We start from the raw sequence: 6,871 nt of genomic DNA, 5'->3' as shown, positions 1-6,871 counted from the left end.
AGGATATAGACTTATATGTATAATACTATTCTTTAAATAGAGACTTGGTAAAGATAAATATAATACACAATAAACTCATAGAATTTTCAAATCGGGGCATATGTATTTTTATTGCAATTGTTAAATGCAAAACAGACCCATGTTTGATTGACTTTAATACCATACTGAGAGATACACGGTAACTTTTATGATATTTAAAAATAGGATATGGGTGTTATTTAAACCTGAAAACTAACGATAGTACATAATACAAAAATAGTATATTAGAATCATGCACATATATGATTGCTACAAAGTCTGAAATATACAATGTATCCTCATCATTCTAGCCTATATTTTGTAGATAAAGATATAAATGTTCTCCCTTTGTATATATTGATAGCATAGGAAGTATCTAATAAATAAGGGTATGTACCTTTAAATGAAAATGTGAATAAGAGTCGGAAGAGGCTGTGGCTCCCATATGCAGTGAACAAGTGCATTGGGCACGAAACATGTTTGCTGGGACCACGGATTCACTTCCTTTGCTACATTTCGTTTATGGTATTTAGCACATGTTTTTACTTTCTTGGAATAAAGGCTTATTTTTTTATAATATCCTGGTGTATAAGGTTGGTGCTTTGGACTTTCTTGTTTTATATATATATATATATATATATATATATATATATATATATATATATATATATATATATATATATATATATATATATATACACATTATATGTAGTGTAGAGGCAATAATCAGTATATAGTATAATACTATTAGTATGTGAGTATATCAGAATATATATATATATATATATATATATATATATTATATTCAGTGTAGAGGCAATTATAAGTATATATAGTATGAGAATATTAGAGAAAATAAAATAATAAAATATCTTTGGAAAAAGCTGTTGGTATATTGATGATTGATGCCAAGCTATAGATGTCTTGATGTCAATCAAAGGGTTAATGGGTCATAAAATAACTTTCAGAAAAGCTTTTCTGCTACAGAGTAACAATCCTGATTAACTAGAAGCTAAATTGCAACTGAGCAGTTGTCAGGCAGGAATCATTAATTAATGTTTTATTTTTGTTATATTTTACCTTCATGTGATCACTAACTGTAAAAACCTATTGCAGTGATCACATGACAAGGAACCCCTATAACTGGTTCCATGTAATTTTCTAGATATGCCCCCTGCCCAAAAACAGCAAGTCTGCCAGTAAAAACTAATTGGGTTTTTTTTGTCAATGTCATATTATTATTTTATTATACTTTTTTTCTGTAGTGTAGGGATATTCTTAACCCTTCCCACTTTCCCCTCTAAGTGATCACTATTTAGTCTGTAGTGTATGGACCCCCTCCAACCGATATTTTTTCTGTAGTTTTGGGACCCGTCCCTCCTCCCTTCAAAACCGATTTGCCATAGTATATGGACCTGCCCCTCCTTCCCTGCACCTTCCCTGGACTGCACATCTGCCCTCTATCTTTCCTCCCTCCCACCAGCACCAAGGGAAAAACATGTCACTGTCTGTAACAATCGGCGATCTGGCTTCATATAGTATGGGAGCACAATTAGTGCTCCCTTAGCATATGAAAACAGATGCCTGCTGCCCAGAAACAGCAAGTCTTGGTTGTCACTTGACAACCGAGACTGCAGGGGCTACAAACAGGATTGACTTAGTTCTATTATATTCGCTATGCTAGGTCACCACATGACGTAGACTTGGGTGAAGAGGTTAAATATAAATATATACATCATCCAAAGACAAATACTAGTTTAGTACAATATATACAACAACTATTACATTTTTAGAAAAAAACAACTGTTAAAGAAAGAGTGAAACCAAGATGATTTTTTTCTTTTTACATAAAAGCTGTAAAAGGAAATCCAGTGCAAGCCCTGAGCAGGACACAGCCATTGGTTGGTGGATACTTCCTTAGGTTGCTCCTGACATTCTCACTGTCCTTCTTAAAAATAATCTATTGTGGCTCCTGAGCAATACTTTGAAGAGACATTAAACACTAAACAAAAGCTAGACATAGGGGTCAATTTATCAAGTTGCGGCGCACATACACTGCCAGAATTCAGCATTGCACAAGAGCGCTATTTTGCACTTGCGTGCAATCCCACCCCTGCCTGCGCCAATCAGCCAATCATGCACGGGAAGGAGCACCTAAGAGGTGGTGAAAGGTTAGGGAAGCAGTGGTCTGATGACCGCTGCTTCATAAATACGGACTGCACGTTCTCTTGTGAAAATCTGCAGTTGTAGGCAGGCGAAGGGGTTGATAAATCGACCCCATAATTTTGTATTCAAAGCAAAAATTATATTAGTTGTATGAATAATGAAGAAATAAGTGTAAGGTTTTAGCCTCCATAAATTAAGTCATCTCCATGTTGTAACCTAGTGTAGCAGGGATACATTCATCTCTTATTTTCCTTTGTAAATGTAGAAGTACGTTACAACATAATCTGTTAAACATTAATAAGTAGACCCTCAGTGTGGCAGTGAATCAGCAAGAGCTATATCCTGCTGGTGTGTGGAGTTGAATTTAAACTGTAGTATATAAAATTCCCATTTATCATAACATTTCCTACAGATTCTTTCCAACTCCTTGGGGATGTTTAGCTTTTCCAGGGGTATAAAAGAAAACACTATCACACTGTTTAATAGAAGAAAGTTGATTTTTTTTTCCAATCATTTGTACAATGTGAACACTTCTTATTAAATGGGGCATGGACATATACATTATGTTTTATTAAGTCTTAGCTCTTTTAAAATGCATAAATGCATTTGTGTACACAAAAAATATCTGGGGAACATGCTCCCTTTATAGATAGGTATCTTTTTATGTTTTATTGAAATTTTAAAGAATCATACAACATACAGGGGAAAAAAAAGAAATATCAGACATACATTCTGTTTTTGAACAAAGGGTTTGAAGTACAACTGTGAAAATAAACATGAAATGAAAGCAAGTATAAAATACTACTGATCATAAAATTATAGATAACATATCTAATAGCTTAAGAAAATATATAGCTATCAATACTTTATGAGTGAACAAAAATAAAATGCCTAACATGCCTGTGTCAATATGAACATTGTTTAGCACCATTCCAGTAATTTTGTGTATATGCAAAGTGACCCATTTCACCATTATGTACAATGCTTTCCATAGGGAGAGTACATATTCTACCTCTCTGAACCACTGAGAGAATGTATGTACCAGCACACTCTTCCAACACCTCACGATTAACCTCTTTGCACAGTTGAGCATCAGGTAAAGTAGATTTCAATGAAATGGACATGGGAGGTTTACAAATAAGTAGAGTAAGAAAACTCCTAGCCAGTTTGTTAACTATTATTTGATCTACATAATCTATTATTTGTTGCCAATAATGCTGTATAACCATATATGGGAAATCATACCTACACCCCCACAATTAATCCAGCAACAATCAGAGGAGAAGGGGACATTTTGCATAACCTGACTGGAATAAAGTACCACCAGGCTAATTTTATATAGGTATAGATATATACAGATATATATAGGAATATTTGTATAAAAATACATTGAACATATTCCCATATGTGAAAAACATTGGAATGTGAAATATTGACAGCCCAAACACTTTATTTAATATGAACAATGTATAAATATGATTTTAAATGTTTTCAGCTACTTGACTGCAAAAGACTCCAATACACTTACATATATATACGTGTATATATATATAGGATGGAAAACAGGAGGTGGGGACTGCAAAGGTGAGAATGATATTAGTGAGGAGATAGATGAGGACAACTGTTAGGTAAGTGAAGTTCATTTGTTAATGAGTCGGGTGATAAGCTTCCATGAACAAAAAGGTCTTTAGGGAACGTTTAAAGGAGGAGAGGTTAAGGTAGAGTCTGACAGCTCGAGGAAGTGCGTTCCAGAGGGTTGTTGCCGCACAAGAGAAGTCCTGTAGTCTAGCATGAGAGGAGGTGATGGTAGAGGACATAAGGAGCAGGTCATTGTTGGATCTTAGGGGGCGGGCTGGAGTATATTTGTTGATGAGTGAGGACAGGTGGGGGGGTTGTGTTGGAAGGGATTTGTAGGTCAGGATGAGAATTTTGAATTTAATTCTGCTGTGGATGGGTAGCCAGTGAAGGGACTCACAGAGAGGTGCAGCAGAAATAGAGCATCGAGAGAGGTGGATTAGCCTGGCAGATGCATTTAGGATGGATTGAAGGGGAGAGAGGCGAGAGAGAGGGCCAGTTAATAAGTTATTACAGTAGTCAAGTCGGGAAATTACCAGGGAGTGGATTAGCAGTTTAGTAGTTTCATCACACAGAAACTGACACATTTTGGAGATACTCCGTAGGTGGTTGCAGCAGGATGAAGAGAGCAATTGGATGTGGGGAATGAAGGACAGATTTGAGTAGAGTTAGAGGGGAGGATTAGAAGTTGTTTGGTCTTGGACATGTTTATTTTTAGGTGGTGAGAGGCCATCCAGGAGGAAATGCCAGATAAGCAGTCGCTGATGTAAGAATTGACAGAAGGAGAGAGTGCAGGGGTGGAAAGGTAGATCTGGGTATCATCAGCATAGAGGTGGTAGTTGAAGCCATAACTGTTGATAAGTTTACCCAGTGAAGAAGTGTAAATAGAGAAGAGTAGAGGACCCAGGACAGAGCCTTGAGGTACTCCAACAGACAGAGGAAATGGAGAGGAGGAGTGACCAGCAAAAGAGACGGAGAAGGATCTGTTAAAGAGATAAGAGTGAATCCAGGAGAGGGCAGTGTCACAGAGCCCAAGAGAGCTGAGAGTCCATAGGAGAAGGGGATGGTCAAAGGCAGCAGAGAGGTCAAGTAAGATGAGTATAGAGTAGTAGCCTTTGTTTTTAGCAGAAAGGAGATCATTAGTAACCTTGGTGAGGGCGGTCTCAGTTGAGTGTTGGGCACGGAAGCCAGATTGCAGGGGGTCGAGCAGTGAGTTGGAGGACAGGAAGTGGGTTAGGCAATCAAAAACTAGTTTTTAAAGGATTTTTGAAGTTAGCAGGAGCAGTAATATGGGGCGGTAGTTTGCAGGAGAGTTAGGGTCAAGGGATGTTTTTTTAAGGATGGGGGTGATCTTTGCATGTTTGAAGGAGGCAGGGAATGAGCCGGTAGAAAGGGATAGGTTGAATATGTGGGTAAGAGTTAGAGTGAGGGTGGGAGACAGATAAGGTATTAGATGTGAAGGAATAGGGTCAAGTGGGCAGGTAGTGTGGTGTGAGGAAGACAATAGGGAAGCCACTTCACTCTCAGTGGTTAAGAGGAGGGTGCAGAGAGTGGCAGAGGGGGTGATTGGGAATGAAGTTGGGAGATTGCAGGTTTGTGTTGAGATGTTTCTTTGGATGGTAAGTGTTTTATTGAAAAAGTAGTCAGCCAGGTCTTGAGCACTGAACGCAGATGAGGGGAGTGGTGCAGGTGGGTAGAGAAGAGAGTTAAAAAATTTCCTTAACACAGTTCAGCCATAGCTAAGCGCTGTTTGAAGAGAACAGTCAAATACGGAGCAGCCCTGTTATGCGTCAGAGAACTGATTGATGGCTGACTCTAAGGAATTTTTCAACTCCGCCTCCTAACCTTTCCAGGTCTGCAAAGCTGTGACTCCTGAACATAAGATGTTATTGTGAGCAATACATCTTTTTTATTACATTTTTACCTTATAATTATGTGATGATAGCAAAAATCACCAATGTGTTAAAAAGACATTTTTAAACTTTCAAAATTGCTTTATTTTCCAGTTAATCAAAACATTGCAATTGAGCTGGTGCTTTAGTTTAACTGCCTAATTTAAAATGTAATTTAATTTAAAAATAACCTGCAATAAAGTTTTCACTAAAAAAAAAACTCATTGCAGAGCCTCGGGGGATAGAGCCTGGAGAAGTTCCTGGAGATATTTCATAAGGGGATCTGCCATGATTTCAGAGATACCTTCCCAAGCTCTGTCTAGTTTATGTTCTAACTCACTAGTTTGTGATTGTTGAGATGATAAAAGCTGTGACATATTGTGACATATTGTGACATATCAGATATCAAGGTTTCCCTTTTGTCTTTAAGAGCTTCATCCTGGAAGCCTAGCTCGTGTATTTATCTTTTAAAGGGACATTCTGATCAAAATGGTAAATGCACATATATGAATTACATCTTTGAATAGAAACATATTTGAGATATACATGTATTGGCAAAAATGCTTTTAGTAAAAGTTATCACAGTTTTAGTTTTAGTATTTTTCTCTGCATGTGCATCTGAAGCATAGCTAGATATTCTCAGTGCACCAGCATTTTAAATACTGCAGCTGTTCAGAGTGCCAGTGGGGCTTGTATCATGTCAGGAATGAACAAATTGAGTAATTATCCAATGGTACAAGTACCTTAGGCTCTCTGAGCAAGTGCTGTGTTTAAAATGCTGGTGCACAGTGCAAACTTAAATACACTTTTGATTCTACTAAAACATCTTTACTAATACATGTATATTATAAAAATGATTCTATTAAATACTGAAATGCATCCATGTGGATTCCAATTTTTCCTGAAATGTCCCTTTAAAGGGACATTAAACACTTTGAGATGTTAATATAGCAGGATAAATCGTATATATAAAAAACTCTGCATTATACTTTCATTATTTATTTTGTACCCTTTTCCTGTAATTCCATTCTGAAATTGAGAGCTTTTCAGTTCCTGATAGAAATGGAACAGTGCAGAACACTGTTATATTCCACACAGCCATTTAATGCATACTCTATTGACCTCTTTATAACCTTCCCTAATTGGCCACAGCAGAGAAGGTATCCTAAGTTACAACATGGCAGCTCCCATTGTTTTATAGACAGTAAAACTATACACTT

The sequence above is a fragment of the Bombina bombina genome, chromosome 5, assembly GCF_027579735.1.
Source record: "Bombina bombina isolate aBomBom1 chromosome 5, aBomBom1.pri, whole genome shotgun sequence".
NCBI classification, from domain to species: domain Eukaryota; kingdom Metazoa; phylum Chordata; class Amphibia; order Anura; family Bombinatoridae; genus Bombina; species Bombina bombina.
This window is presented reverse-complemented; position numbering follows the sequence as displayed.